A 13,922-nucleotide genomic window follows, 5' to 3' on the forward strand; every position below is an offset into this window, starting at 1 on the left:
CCTCATCTTAATACACTGCTTATACAAAATCAGTAACATGCATTGTTAGCAGGATTGTTCTTCATTCTGATCATTCCTATGACCCTATTTGGTGCATTTTGAGCTGCATGGATGGGATGTACAAGCAGGGTGATAAACCAGTTCTGTAAATGGGTAAGTGCAGTTCTTTGAATGAGTCTGTTGTGAATAGTTGCTTAAAATATGCTGTTTCAGCAAACATACTTGATAACCTAAATTCAAGGAAATATTTGCAGGAACAGAGTCTGAAAGTGTGTGAATCTGATAAAAAAAGGCTTAATATGAAATGAATATATATAAATATGCTAGCAATATTTGCATAGCTTTTATGATTGCTCTTGGGCATATCAGAGTACCTTCGATTTTTTTATCACATAAAAGAGAAATGAGTAAATTGTGGTAAGTAGCTAAATACAGACGCAAACTCTTTTCTGATTTCAGATTGTTGGAATTAGGTTTTCCTTAGCACAACTGATTGCTAGAAATGTATCAAAGAGAAACAAGAAAGGCTTGCAGTAGTGAAACCGGTGATAAATAGTGCTGGTTCTGAAGTGCAACAAGGCACAGAGCTGTGCAGGTGCAGAACAGCTTCCCTGGCTTCCTGCAGCAGCCTGCCCACCTAGGCACTGCACTACGTGCTGCTCTGACCCTAAACGTGTGAGAAAACCCTTAGTATGCCACTGGGATCCTACAAGAATTTGACTCTCCTGAAAGGTTCCTCAGAGTGTGTGTGTTTCATACTGAATAGTGTTATTTTTGTTTATATTCTGTACAGAAGCAGGACTGAATCTTTTTTCCTTTTTTTTTTTTTTTTTTTTTCTATTTAAAACTGACATTGCTATGTAGACTCAAGAATCCTACATGCCTTTTTATCTCAGGCTGTGGTACTTCAAATATGGATTCATTGTTTGTCTTACACAAAGTTAAAAATGGACTTGTGTGTCTTCTGTCATAATGTTGGCAGGAAGAGGATTTTAATGCCAAGTGCTTGTGCAGAAATTTCATTGCAGTTTGTAATTTAAATTGCTTTACAGCCCTGCCATTGAAAGCAGTTAAAAGTTTCCAGTAAAGTCTTCCTGCCACTGTTTGAATACGTAAAACTTATTTTTAACCTCTTAGTTGTTGCTACAAGCTGATGGCTTCGGCTTCCTGAAGCCATTTTCTTTCTGACATTTCAGTTAGTTACACAGTCCCTTTTATTCAATGTTTTATTTTCCTGGTGTTGCTGATGCAGCTTTTGATCCCTCTGGCTTACATGTTCTTAAGCTTTGAATTCAGCTTCCAGGTTGGTGTCTATCGTGTTAGACTGTTTATTTTCAACTACAAATTGTATTGTACTGCATTGAATGGGCATTTGAATAAATTTTTTTGCAGCTGATTTCCTGTGAGGATGCTATTTTCCTCCAGGTCCTTCCTTCATAGACAAATTCTGCTTTTGAGCGCAAGTCAGCAAGACCTGCCTATCCTATCCCTAAGTCTTCAGATTTGTTCTGTGGTGACTAACAGACACTTTTTGTTTGATTTACTGTTTCCTCTGAAGTTACTGGTTCTTGCTCATTGCAATCTTTGCTTTCTTGTTTGAAATCAAGGCTTAAAACTGTATTCTAAAATTCATTTTCTTCCTTCCTGTAATATCAGAATGCCTCACAGAGCTTATTTTGTGACAGTTTAAAAGAATAGGTAATTTGGGGTGAAGGTTTAATATAGGTAGGTGTCTTTCAGGAAATACCACTTAATCTACCAAAATTATAAAACAGTTTTAGTAAAATTCGGTGAGATGTAATGTGCTCAGTTTCTTAAAGATTGCAAAGAAGACAGCATTTCAGAAAACATGGTAGATTACCTGGGAGTTAACAGAACATTTCTGGATAAGCCTAGCTCCTTAGTCTAGTCTATGTTTTAAAAATTTGCCTGTTATATCCTTTGGAAAACAGAGAATGGCTCTTGCATCCTTGTTTTCCATGCAAGACCTCTCATTTCGACTGCTTAAATTACTCATTTTAAACACTGTGCTGTACAACTAATAAGCATGACTGCAGCCTATTTAATATCATGCAAATGAAAAGAACGGCAGGAGCTCCTTCATTAGTGTGCTGCAGTGTTGAAGGAAAAAAGCATTGAGGGAAAACCAGTCTGCCCAGGGCTCTTACCTTTACTGTGAGGTGGGTTGCTGTGGCAAAGCTCCGTCAGTGGGACTGTGCCAGGTGTGTTCCCACTCTGCTGCTAGGCAGGCCTAACATTGTGCTGCCCTTTACTCATGGCTACAGACAACCTCAGCCCACATCCCTGTGTGCAAGGTATTTTTTTTTAACAGCAGTATATAAAGAATGCCAGCAGGTGAGCTGTCGTAGCAACTGACTTAGAACAATGCCATCTGAATAACAAAATAAAGCCTTGCAAATCCATTTTTCTGCTTTGCAAATGCGTACGTGCTGCTGCTGAACCATGTTAAGAGCCCAATTCAAATAATATTCTGGTGTCCCTTGACAAGCTAGGGCAATAACCTTCATTTCAGAGATTAGCTTGTCCCATCTTTTTTATCCTCTTTCTAAGTGTAACCAAACATCACATCTGTTTGATCTGGAATCCTTTATTAAGATATTACTTGTGTGGAGAGCAGTGGAAAATATTGTGAAACGTTTTGCTGTAGCAACTTAACCGAAAAGCTGCTGTTGCTTTAAAAATATAATGTGAAAATATATAATGAGAGAAGGTTGGATTTTGGCCAAAAAGAAAAGCAACCCAACTTTATGGTGGTTTAAACTGTTTTGCAACTAAAGATTGCTTTTCTCTGAAACAACTCATTCTCTCATGCAACTAAATACTGCCATATGTTTAAATTCTTCTCGGCCTCCTAAGGCTGACCCAGAAGAAATGTCAACAAATGTTTGTGAGTCCTTGTGGCCTTGTAACATTTCCTTTAAAAAGTGAAGAATAGAACAGCAGGAGCTGTAACACTCCCACAGAACAGACATATGAAGGCATATGGCTAACATGGGAGCCTGCTGGCTCTTCAAAGCTTGCTGGCTTCATTCTTAAGGCTCCCTTTTTTTTCTTTTTTTTTCCAAGACAGTTAAACTTGTCTTCCTATTTCATGAGCTGCTCTGTTCTGCTCAGAGCTGGGTGCAGTGAGCTTGGGGTCCTTTGTGCTCCAGAGGTGCAATGGGAGAGTGGGCATGTCTGTCCCTGGAGATGGTAGACTGGCCTATGCAGGTGTGGGGAGATGTGGCTGCCCTCGTGATTGCTGCTGAGTTTGGCTTGTCCCTGAAGTACCTGTGGGCAGTTGTTTGCAGTGTACAAGATCTCAGATAGCAATCTCTTTCATACCTGGGTAGATTCTGGGAAAATATGCTCTTTACAGCACAAACAAATGCTGGCTCTGATTTTGGAAATTAAGTAACATTTGTTTCAAGGCACTGGACAGCTGCACTAAAGTTCTGTTGCGCATGTAGCTTTATTGCTTTTAACTCAGAGATTGAGTTTGATGTTATGGGGAAGATCTTCTGGTGCCTGGGTTCACAAGCCTTTTTCCAAAATCGATGTGATATAATGATATATTAGGACTTTCAAAAGAAATTATACTCCTAAATTGCTTGGAAATTTTGGAATTAATTTCTTCCCTAAAAATAAAATTTCCTGCAATTATTGTTTTTGATTAATTCAGATATTTCTGTTTTGGAATGAGGTAGCTTTAATATTGGAAACTTAGAGCACAAAGAAATCTGTAGGGAAAAAGTGCAGCTCAACCATTCAATTTCCTTTCCAACTGTCTGTGTTTCATATTCTTATTAATATATTTTTTTGCTTCCCGTTCCAAAGGCACTTAATAACATCTGTATAGCATAAAGTAAAGCTTCTCAGGTTTATGCATTTCCAGAGGCTTTAAAGACCATGCTTGCAACAGCTTGGGTAAATGTACAGATTACTGTGTATCTAGAGAAGGGGAGAGCAGTGGGTATCTGTGCTCCAGTTTGAGCATGTGTCTGGGGCCCTTACTGGATGATATGAAGGGCTGTTTTGCTCTGGTGCTGTGCAGATATGTGGCTTTCTATGCTGTCATCTAAATTTATATGTTCAACACAGCACAGGATTTTTTTCTGAAAGTCTTTTGGTCATTTTTGTTTGGTCTATTGTCATGGATGCGTGACCTTTTGAATCATGGCATTGCGTATTTCTCAATACCACAAGATGTTTTTTCACAAAATATTTTGGGAGATATTTTATGTAACCACTCATAAAATCTCTGTCTTGATGTGGGGGGTTGTTGAGGTTTATTTTCTCAAATGTGGTCGCTGAGGTTCCTGTGCACTGAAAAATAAAAACATTAAAAGAGCACAAGAGTAAAACATAAATGTAAAAGGAAAAATTGAACAATTACGGAGTTTCTGTGGTTACTCCTCATCCTCACTCTGTGCAGTACAGTTACAATAGTGTGAAAGCACTGGGCATGAGTATCTTCATATTTTCCAACTTAAGAGCTCACTAAATTGAGCATAAAGTATGTATATAGCTTTGTTTAGCTCAGTTCTGCAGTGTCCGTGGCAAAAAAGGTTTACTACCTTAAGTAATTACTATGCAGCTATATGATTCTACTTTTAGAGGACTGTGAGAGTAAATTAACTTACCTTCACAATATCATTTTCAGATTCAGGCATTGTCTCCAGTTTAGTGCTGGAGCTGAGGAGCAGAGGGCATGTTGACAAAGTCTATTGTTGGCAGATGGAATCTCAGCCCACCAGAGCTACACAAATGTGTTTATCATAGTGCCAAATCTGAATTAGCAGGTTGGAACAGAAGCTCATATGCCTCACCTCACAGTAGGACTTGGTGGGTTGGATTCACTGCTGTGCTGACCACATTTGTTCAGCTTCAACTCAACTTGAAACTTGGGCAGAAAGAGCTCACATCTGCCAGCAATATACTGAGTAGATACTCCCAGAAAATCTGCCCAAGGCCACCCAGGAGGTTTAAGTTAGGGCCTGGAATATTCTTCCATCCCTGTCCAATTTAGTTGAAAAGTTACTGCTGTATGAAAATTATTCCAAAAATTATTCCACTTAGATTTTCTTTAGATAATCTTTTGGCAAAGCAATGTTTCCATTCATTTTCTGGGGAGCCGCATTTCTGCACAGTTGACAAACAGACTTGTTTCATTATTTTAAAGTTATTTTTGAGCTTATTAGGCATTAGGTTGTTTCCACATGCAGTCTGCCGTTTTGTCTGCATATGTTAACATTGGGCATTCCTGGCTGAGTCCTGAAAGAAAGCAATTGAAACTTAGAAGCTGCAATTCTGAGAATGTGAATAGAATAGAATAGACCAGTGCAGGTGAAAAGGACCTTCAAATATCGAGTCCAACTGACCACTTCAGGACTAACCAAAAGTTAAAGCGTGTTATTGAGATCATAATCTCAGTGCTCTTTGAGCACTGATAGGCTTTGGGCATCAACCAGCTTGCTAAGAAGCCTGTTCCAGTGCCTGCACAGTAAATAATTTTTTCCTAGTATCTAACCCTCCTCTGGCACAGTGCTGTCATCAGTTTGCAGGGAGCAAAGACCAGCAATTGCCATTATTTAAAATAGTAGATGTGGCTTTTAGCTAACTGTTTGAATTTATTTTTTATTTTTATCAGCCCTCTTCGTTTCATAAATATAACTTATCTCATTTTGCTGAGAATGAGGTTGAACAGTACTCTGGAGCATTTATTGTTATTTAAAGCAAATGTCTTTAAGGTACATCGGACTATCTCTGTCAGGCAAAACTCCCACTGACATCAGTAGAATTCTTCAGGTTTCTCCTGAACATGAAAAACACTGTTATTATTTGGTTATGCATATTTCTATTTCACAAGCATTGTTTTGGAGAAACCTCATAATGCACTTGCTCATAGCTTGTAATAATTACACTACAGAAAACTAAAGTCTCTGCGGTATTTCAGGGGCATAATGAATAGCAGACAAATGTTAAATATTAATAGTGTTGAACATTCTTGTTAATTTTGTCTGTGAACTTCACTGTTACAAGCACTTCATTGCCTGATGAATCTGAAATACAGATCTGTATTTATGTTTCAACTCTCTTGCATATATTGTAGCATATTGCCAAAAACTGACAAAATAATTCCATTAAAAAAATAGAAGAATATAATCATTTCTAAAGTGCAATTTTCTGAAATAATAGGAGGTGGAAGATCATATAATCTTTGCCATAAACATTGCTGCAATTCTGGGAAAGCTGCATTAGATGTGAGTAAAAATTGCACCAGGCTGCATGGAACCTTCTTAGTGGTTGTTTAGTGCTTAGATATATTCCAAATCTTATATTTACCCATTGATACTTTCCTTTATCTTTAATTACCATTTCTTGAAAATGATACGCTGTTGGGAATGGTATCTAAACATCAGTTATTAAATATTGTTCAGTCCTGAAAGCTGAAATGTACCATTTAAAGGAGCTTGTGTTCAGAATCAGTAAGTTTAACTCATCTTTCTTCATTATTTAAACTTTCTTTTGTCAACATTTAAAGACTGCTTTGTGGACAAATTAATGTATTTGACATTGGCTTGTCCTGATTGAGAAGCCAACTGTGTAATGTCCTTTGAGAAAACACAAAAGGAAAGAAGGGGAGAATAGGAAAGACAGAGAATGAATGCCTTTTGGTTGACCTAAAATAAGTTTACTATCCATTTTTCCCTCATTCCATCCTGTCTGCATCTAGACGAGTTATGATGAGTGAGTGCATGGGAAGAGAATAGGGGAGGATTGGGAAAGAGGTGTATTCAGTCCAGAAATAAGACCAAATTAAACTTAAAAAAAAAAAAAAAAAAAAAAAAAACCAAAAAACAAAAAACAAAAAAACTTTTGAAGAGTCATTGCTGGGTTTGCAATAAGCTTCCCGGAATGAATCATGTATCATTCTCTGATGACAGAGATATTCACTGAGTTGAATGAGGCGCACAGATATTCAAAAATGTCAGATCTCTGTAGTGACTTTAAGCGACTTCTCTTTATTTATTAATAGAAGAAAGAAAGTTGGGGAAAAAAATGTTCCTAAGACCAAAGACCTCTGTCTTTCTCGAGTCTCTTGGACAAATTCTGAGCTATTCTCCTTTATGGTATTTCTGATGTCCCAGAATTATTCTTTCTTGGGTGTCTCCAGTGGACTTGGAACCAGCAGGAACATTTGTTGAACATTTATATAAAGATTTTTTGAAAGGTTACTTGATATTTTTTTTTTTTTTTTTTCTGTGCTGAGTGTCCCCTACAGCTTAGCTAATGGGGGCATTCAGCATATACTTCAGTGGCTCTCAATTTTAGATTTTCTTTTCAGGTCACTAGAAGTGGTTGATAAAAGAAAGCAGAAGAAAGCCAGAGGAAAGAAATAGAAAACAGCCTGCTGAAAATGGCAGCAGATAAAGATAAGATAAAGTGAGTACCAAATGCTAGTAAAGATGGCCTTTGCTGTAGCTTTGCTATTGATCACAACAGAAGGATCTGGTCATTTATATATTGTGTAAGGAAAACAACAGTTAGTATGAATGTAAAAGTGACAAGGAAAGGAAACAAATAAGAAAAAAAAAAATCTACAGTGCAAATGTGCCATTAGAATATTTCAGCAATGACAAAATCCCACTCTGGTGCTCTCTTACATTTGCTTTAGGTGGAAGCTGTTCCAGAGTGACCTGGAAAGCTTTTATGCAATTCTGTATGCTTTTTTTTTTTGCAGTGGTACTGACTGATATTGTCTGCTTTGTATCGAAAATACATTTCTCCATGAGGGAATATATTTCAGCATTTTACTGGTGGTGGTTTAGGAACCTATACTTAATCTAGTAGACAACAAATACAAATAGTCTTTTGGCTTTTAGAGCACAAATGAAGACTTTTTCCAAATCCAGGGAATTTGGATCCTATACAGCATAATACATATGCTTATTTGTGCATTAGAAAGATGTAAAAAAAAAAAAGAAGTAATAAAACTATTTTATACATGTATGTCTATATAGATATGTATGTATAAAACAATGTATCTCTTGATGTGGATCCTCTTCTTCCAAATTCAGTTTTCAGAAGAAGCTCAGAGAAGTTGGAAACATGGAAAAGGAGGGCTTGATTTATGATATTTAAAATGACAGAACATACCTGCCTTCAGGCCTCCCAATCCACTTGCATTCTTAGTACCTGGATACGATGGGACTGGAACAGCATGAAGCTAATTAATACAGACTTTATCCTCAAGGGCCTGTGATCTACCTTCAGGCACTTGTGACCCAAAAGCAAGGGAGGAACTGATGAAGTCATATTGCATTGTGTGAGCACAAGGCCTGGATGTTCATGGAGTCTGTAAAGAGCATGTTAGATTAGGGGACTAATTTGTTCATTGGAAGCCTACACAAACTGTTTCTCTGTTATGTAATTTGGCTTGGACACATGAGATTTGGACTTCAGTCTGCACCTTGTCAGCATTCTGAAAAGCATTAATACGTATTTTTGTCCCTTACGAAAACATACAGGTATTCCACTTTTTAGTTTGCTCATTTTTCAGCCATCTTTCATGGCCTTCGCATTTCACAGGACTCAGGACAGCCGGCTGCTTTTCAGGCCATGTCCACAGGCAGTGGGGCTTCTGGTTCCTTTTCCCCTTCTTGCGGCACTGCGACCTGCTGGATGTCAGCCAGCCCCTCAGCAGTGTGGGGAAGGGAACACCAAGAGCAAACGTTTTCGTAGAGAGTTGAATGTAAAGTCAGAATAGTTCATGAGAAAGAGAAATAGACTGCTTATCTGCTCTGAACTCAACCTTGTTTTCATGAGACCCTTCTCTGCAGCTCTTGGGTTTTGTCCTTTGCTTGCAAGTCCTGCATTACTGCAGGGCGTCCTTGTTGGATGACAAGGTTCTTCTTTCCTTCTGGATGGAGGGAGAGCTTGGGACAACTGTTTAGTTCATGCGTGCAAAATATGTTTTCAAGCCTCATTTTATGAGAGACCTCTTATTCAGATCATAGGTTGAATGCTTAGCTCCTCGGGACTCAATCCTGTGCTGTAAAATACAAATATTAACACTTTCTTACCTGAGAACTACACCTCTAAAGCGTTCAAATATTGTGGTGATGGAAGTTAGTAGGAGAGGCAGTTTATGCTTCCTCATTGCTGTTCCTCAGCATGGGGTGTGGGCTCTCATGATGCATGCACACAGCTGCACGAACACCCCCTGTCCCTGAAACGTGGTTAGTCATCAAAGTCATTGGTACTCACCTGCCTGTGTGTGTATTTATAAGACAGACTGTGAGATTGTCTTTTTATTCTTCCTCATGCAATGCTTGCCCTTTGTTTTATTCTCTGACCCTTATATTTGTCTGTCTTTCAGCAGAACATGGTAATCCCTTGGAGCATTCATGCCCACGCAGAGAGCACTTGGTTCTGCTGCAAATATCAGCTGTTAACATTGATGAAGTGACAGCTTTAATTATCTAATGCAACTTTGAAGCTGGTGCTGCGTTCAGTGGTGGAGTTGGACCAAATGACCTCCAGAGGTCCCTTCCCACCTGAAGTACTCTAGGATGCTATATTGGTTGTGGCATGTGGGGATTCACATTACTGAGCTTAGCTGCCTACAGTAAATGGAACAAGATAGATTCTCTGGAAAGGTGGTTCAGAGCATAAGCCTATTTAGATGCTAAAATAATAGCTTACAGGAGCAATTTATACATAGCCAAAGACGCTACCCTTCTAGTCAAGGTACCCATATATATATTCTTTAACAGGGTTAAATGCTGAATTGTCACTTAAAAATTGTGACTTAAAAAGAGGCTGCTGTCTGTATCAAAATGAAGTGCAGTTATGTGGCATGTAGGAGAAAGTGCAGTGAAACTAGAAACAGTTTTTTGTTTAAAAATTAAAGATTAAATGAAAAGACTTATTTCTAAATTGTGAATTGACCTGTGATCAGGGTAACAGTTTAAATTAAAATGATGCATGTTCTAGGGGAGGGGAAATTTGGTGTTGCATAGCTTGGAACAACAAGCATTAAAACAAGGCATATGAGAAGCTGGGTTTAAGTTCACTGTTAAATCAGATCTTAACTGTTCTAAAGATATAGGCATAATTATTCACTGAGGAGAGAGGGTGAGAAAAAATGGCAAAGCTCTGCACCCAAACAGAGCTCCTCAGCTGGCACGTGGGAGGTCTGAATTCAGGCCTTCTTCCTCTGATTTTTGTACAGATTACTACATTTTTCATAGGTGAAATGCTTTATAGCATGCTTTTGTTCACTTCTAGAAATGGCTCAAAGGCTAAGTGCTGTGTGCTGGGGTCATGCTGCAAATTCATGGGACAACCATGGGAAGGCTCACATGCCCCTAAATCTTGTATTTTGTCATCTTGTGGTTGTAAGTTTAAATCTGTGTCATTTTTGTCTTAAGTGATCTTAAAACCATTGTTGTATTTTAATAGTATTGATGTTTTTATGGTGGGCATTCTGAATATTTCATTTTTCCTACTTGAATATCTGTGTAATGTGCAGGTTAGAATACCTGTGTGTTTTTAGGCAAGTAATAATTAGACACAGTAAAAAAACAACAGACAAGCCCACCTAAAAAAGCCCTCTTCAGCCACTCAGCCCATTTCCTGCCCTGGACAAATCATTGTTTCCATATTGGTTTCATATAAATAATTTATGATCAATATTTCAGTCAGGAAGTTTCAGCTGCTCTTCATTCTGAGTCAGCCGTTCAGATTACTGTAGCACTTTGGATAGGGTCAGTATTGAATGGATGAACAATCAATGCTTTAGACTGATAGTTTTTCTTTCCTAATAACCGCGCGTGGTGGAAAGCATTTTTCCATCAGCACTTTCCCAGTGAATTGTAATCCAATAAGTTTATGTGAATGTCTGCTGCGGTGGAATTCTGAATATGTCAGAAATGCTTTTTTAAGTTGCAAATTTGCTCCTCTGGAATGTTTTATTGTCTTTCATTCACTTTTATGAGAGCTGCCAGAATTTTCATTGAACTTGTTGGAAAAAAAGGCTGCAGTAATGTGGCCACAATTTCATTTCAGAAATTTCAAATTTCCCTTTGTCTCCCTCAGTAACAAGCACCAAAACAGCTGTGCTTATAAACCCGCCGTTTTCATCTTTCCCTGCTTCTAAGCATTCTGTCTCCATTTCAGCGAGCTCCCAGATATGTCCCCACGTTTGTTTCTGTAATTGCTCATCTGGAAGTACTTAACTTTAAATGCATGCTGGACAGGATTTTGCTTCAACATGATCTAAAACTTTCCTGTGTTAGTGAGTGTTGTGTGCCCCAGACACTTCTACAGTGACTGATGTGTGCTCGGGCAATTCCCTGCAATCAGGAAAAGGGAAAACGAGAAGACTGGTGGGGTTGTTTAGGGTTTTCTTGATTTAAGTCTCATATTTTGCATGCTTCTTGATTGTATTAGTTCATTCATTTTGCCAAACAGACCACAAAGCTGTGAATATTTATTTAGTTCTGTTCCTAATAGTTTTTCTAATAGGGAATTATTTTGGTACAATGAAAGACATTTGTAAATGAAGCAGATAAGCCCTTTGGCAGACAAGGAGTGTTTTGTTCAACACAAGAATTCTATTGTCCACTGCTTTAGTTGTCAAGTGCTTGGGGAGCCCAGGATTTATGATGATGTTACAATGGCCCTTTCAGTGCAAAGTCTAAGAAGCTGTGAGATTCCGTTCCTCTGCTTTTCAGACTCTCAAATCTTTTTATCATGCAAGGACAATGCAGGATTCAGCTGCCTCTTAGGCCACAGGACTGCCCATTTAGCATCACGCATTGTGAAATAATTACCATAGTGACAATGGGTTTGGGTTTTTTTTCCCTCCCTCACCAGCAACATTTCAGAAATTGTTCAAGATGTCACTTCGTATAAAACGACTCTGAAGACATGGCTTATTTTACCCAAAAAAATCTTGTTAGAAGATTTGATTTAAAATGTCACTGTGTCAAATCTATTTGGGACATTAGAACTGTTTAATGGCTGTTTTTCTGAGGTTTTGTTTTAATAATTATAACAAGACTTTGAAACAGTCTTCTGTAAATACAGCAGTTGTTTTGGCTTTTTTCCCTTTTTTAAAGATTATGGAGTTTGTGTTACTGAAGTCGTGATCAAATATAGTAGGAAATAAGAAAAATAACGTACAGAAAAGGGGATGCTGTCTGATGCCTGTGTATTAAAATTAATCAACTAAATTTTTCTTGTGCTATATTAATGATGGAAGTCATTCAGCAGTCTTCAATCCTAACTCTTGAAAACCGGTATCTGCAGGAGTTTTTCCATGCTTGATGATAGTATGAAGATTTATTTGCTTCAAATAATGAGTAGTACTACAAAAAATATTGATTTATAACTTCCAATATCTGGTTAAACACAACTTAACTTGAAAATGGAGCCTTTATTTGACAGTTCAGTTATTATGTATGTAGGCACTTCACTGTCTCATGCTCAGGTATACATACAGGAAAAAGCTTAATAATGCAGCAGGTCAGACTGAAGAGTAGTTGTATCTATTACCAACTACATTTGCTGCTTTTAAAAGCAAAAGCACATCCTGAAAAAAAAAAAAAAAAAAAAAAAAAAAAAATTAAGACCGTGGAGATATGTAGAAGGATATTTTGAGAAATACATATCTAAGCAACTTCAGTTATCGTCAGCAAGAAGAAGCCTTGAACTGTAAAGTCATTTGCAAAGATGTCATCTGTGAAGATAAGGAGCAAGTGATCAAAATAAGAAAGTTTATTCATCTGTAGTCTTTCACACAGATGAATTGTGAATCAGTTCAAAAGGTCCTTTGAGGAAAAAAAGATGAATTTGGTTCCAGAATTAACATATTTAAAATGCCATATGCTCTTCATAGGGAATTGCATAAATGTTATGTGTGTCAAGTATTTTAATAAAGCACGTGCTTTGTATATTGGCAGCTGTCATCACAAAGGACATTCCTTATTATTTGGAGCTTATCAGCAAAATTCACTGTCTTGGAATGTTTTTGCTTGTACATAGATCACGAATTTTTAAGACAGCGAGTGAACATATCTGCAGTCACAACTGACAATAAAAGCCACGTGGTTTTATGTCTGCCTTTGGTGATTACATGTGAAGGATGTTTAAGTGTAGTATTGCAGTATGTAATACCTAGCATTCAGAGAATGCCTGTTAATTTCTCTCGAACAACTCTGAACCAACTGCTGCTGAACTGTTCATCACCAATAACATCTGACTGCTTTAATGAGGATGAAAGGGAGTGAAAAATTGAGCACTGATACAGAAGAGGTGGCATTAGCAGTTTAATACTGCAAAAAATTACTGATTTGGATGTACATAAAAGTATTTTTAAATGGTGAAAACCCAAACTGCAGAAGTTATTTTGAAGTAATTCCTCATAATATTTATCACTGATGAAGGCTGAAAGCCCTGGGTAAGTTTATTTTTCTTCCTCTGCCCTTTGTACAGAATATCTCAATGCACTATCCCATTTAGGAAAGAATGCTGATCACTGAAACTGATGAACTTCTTACAGAGGCACCTCTTAATCAATTTCTTTTTCAAATCACTTATCCTATTCCCTATCGTAGTGCCAGTTTCACTTACTAAAATCTACACCCTTCTCTCCTATAATGGTAAAAAGACAAATTTTCTAATATGCCTTTAGAGCACTTTCAAGTGTTCAAAGCACATCATATTGACTGTTCATATCTGCAACTCTTCCTATTTTTTTCCCTGCAGCATGCCTTATATTGTGAATGTTCCCCAAACATTTTTTTCCATATATACATTTTTTTTCTCCTTTCCTTTCCTTTCCTTTCCTTTCCTTTCCTTTCCTTTCCTTTCCTTTCCTTTCCTTTCCTTTCCTTTCCTTTCCTTTCCTTTCC

General features: G+C 37.6%; 1 protein-coding gene across 5 annotated transcripts in view; it reads left to right on the plus strand.

Moving 5' to 3' along the window:
- CDH11 (cadherin 11) overlaps positions 1–13,922 on the plus strand; it is a 154,873-nt gene that overhangs the window by 101,831 nt on the left and 39,120 nt on the right. The window contains exon 1 of one of the 5 annotated variants that reach the window (XM_042821532.1): positions 7,349–7,446. The exons of the other annotated variants lie outside the window; for them this stretch is intronic. The gene's annotated coding sequence lies outside the window, so the exon portion shown is untranslated. Of the gene's footprint in view, positions 1–7,348; positions 7,447–13,922 lie in introns of those variants that run through there. 5 annotated transcript variants of the gene reach the window in all.

Source organism: Centrocercus urophasianus, unplaced genomic scaffold, assembly GCF_019232065.1.
Source record: "Centrocercus urophasianus isolate 14NV4802_14NV808 unplaced genomic scaffold, USGS_Curo_1.0 seq_2, whole genome shotgun sequence".
Lineage (NCBI taxonomy): Eukaryota > Metazoa > Chordata > Aves > Galliformes > Phasianidae > Centrocercus > Centrocercus urophasianus.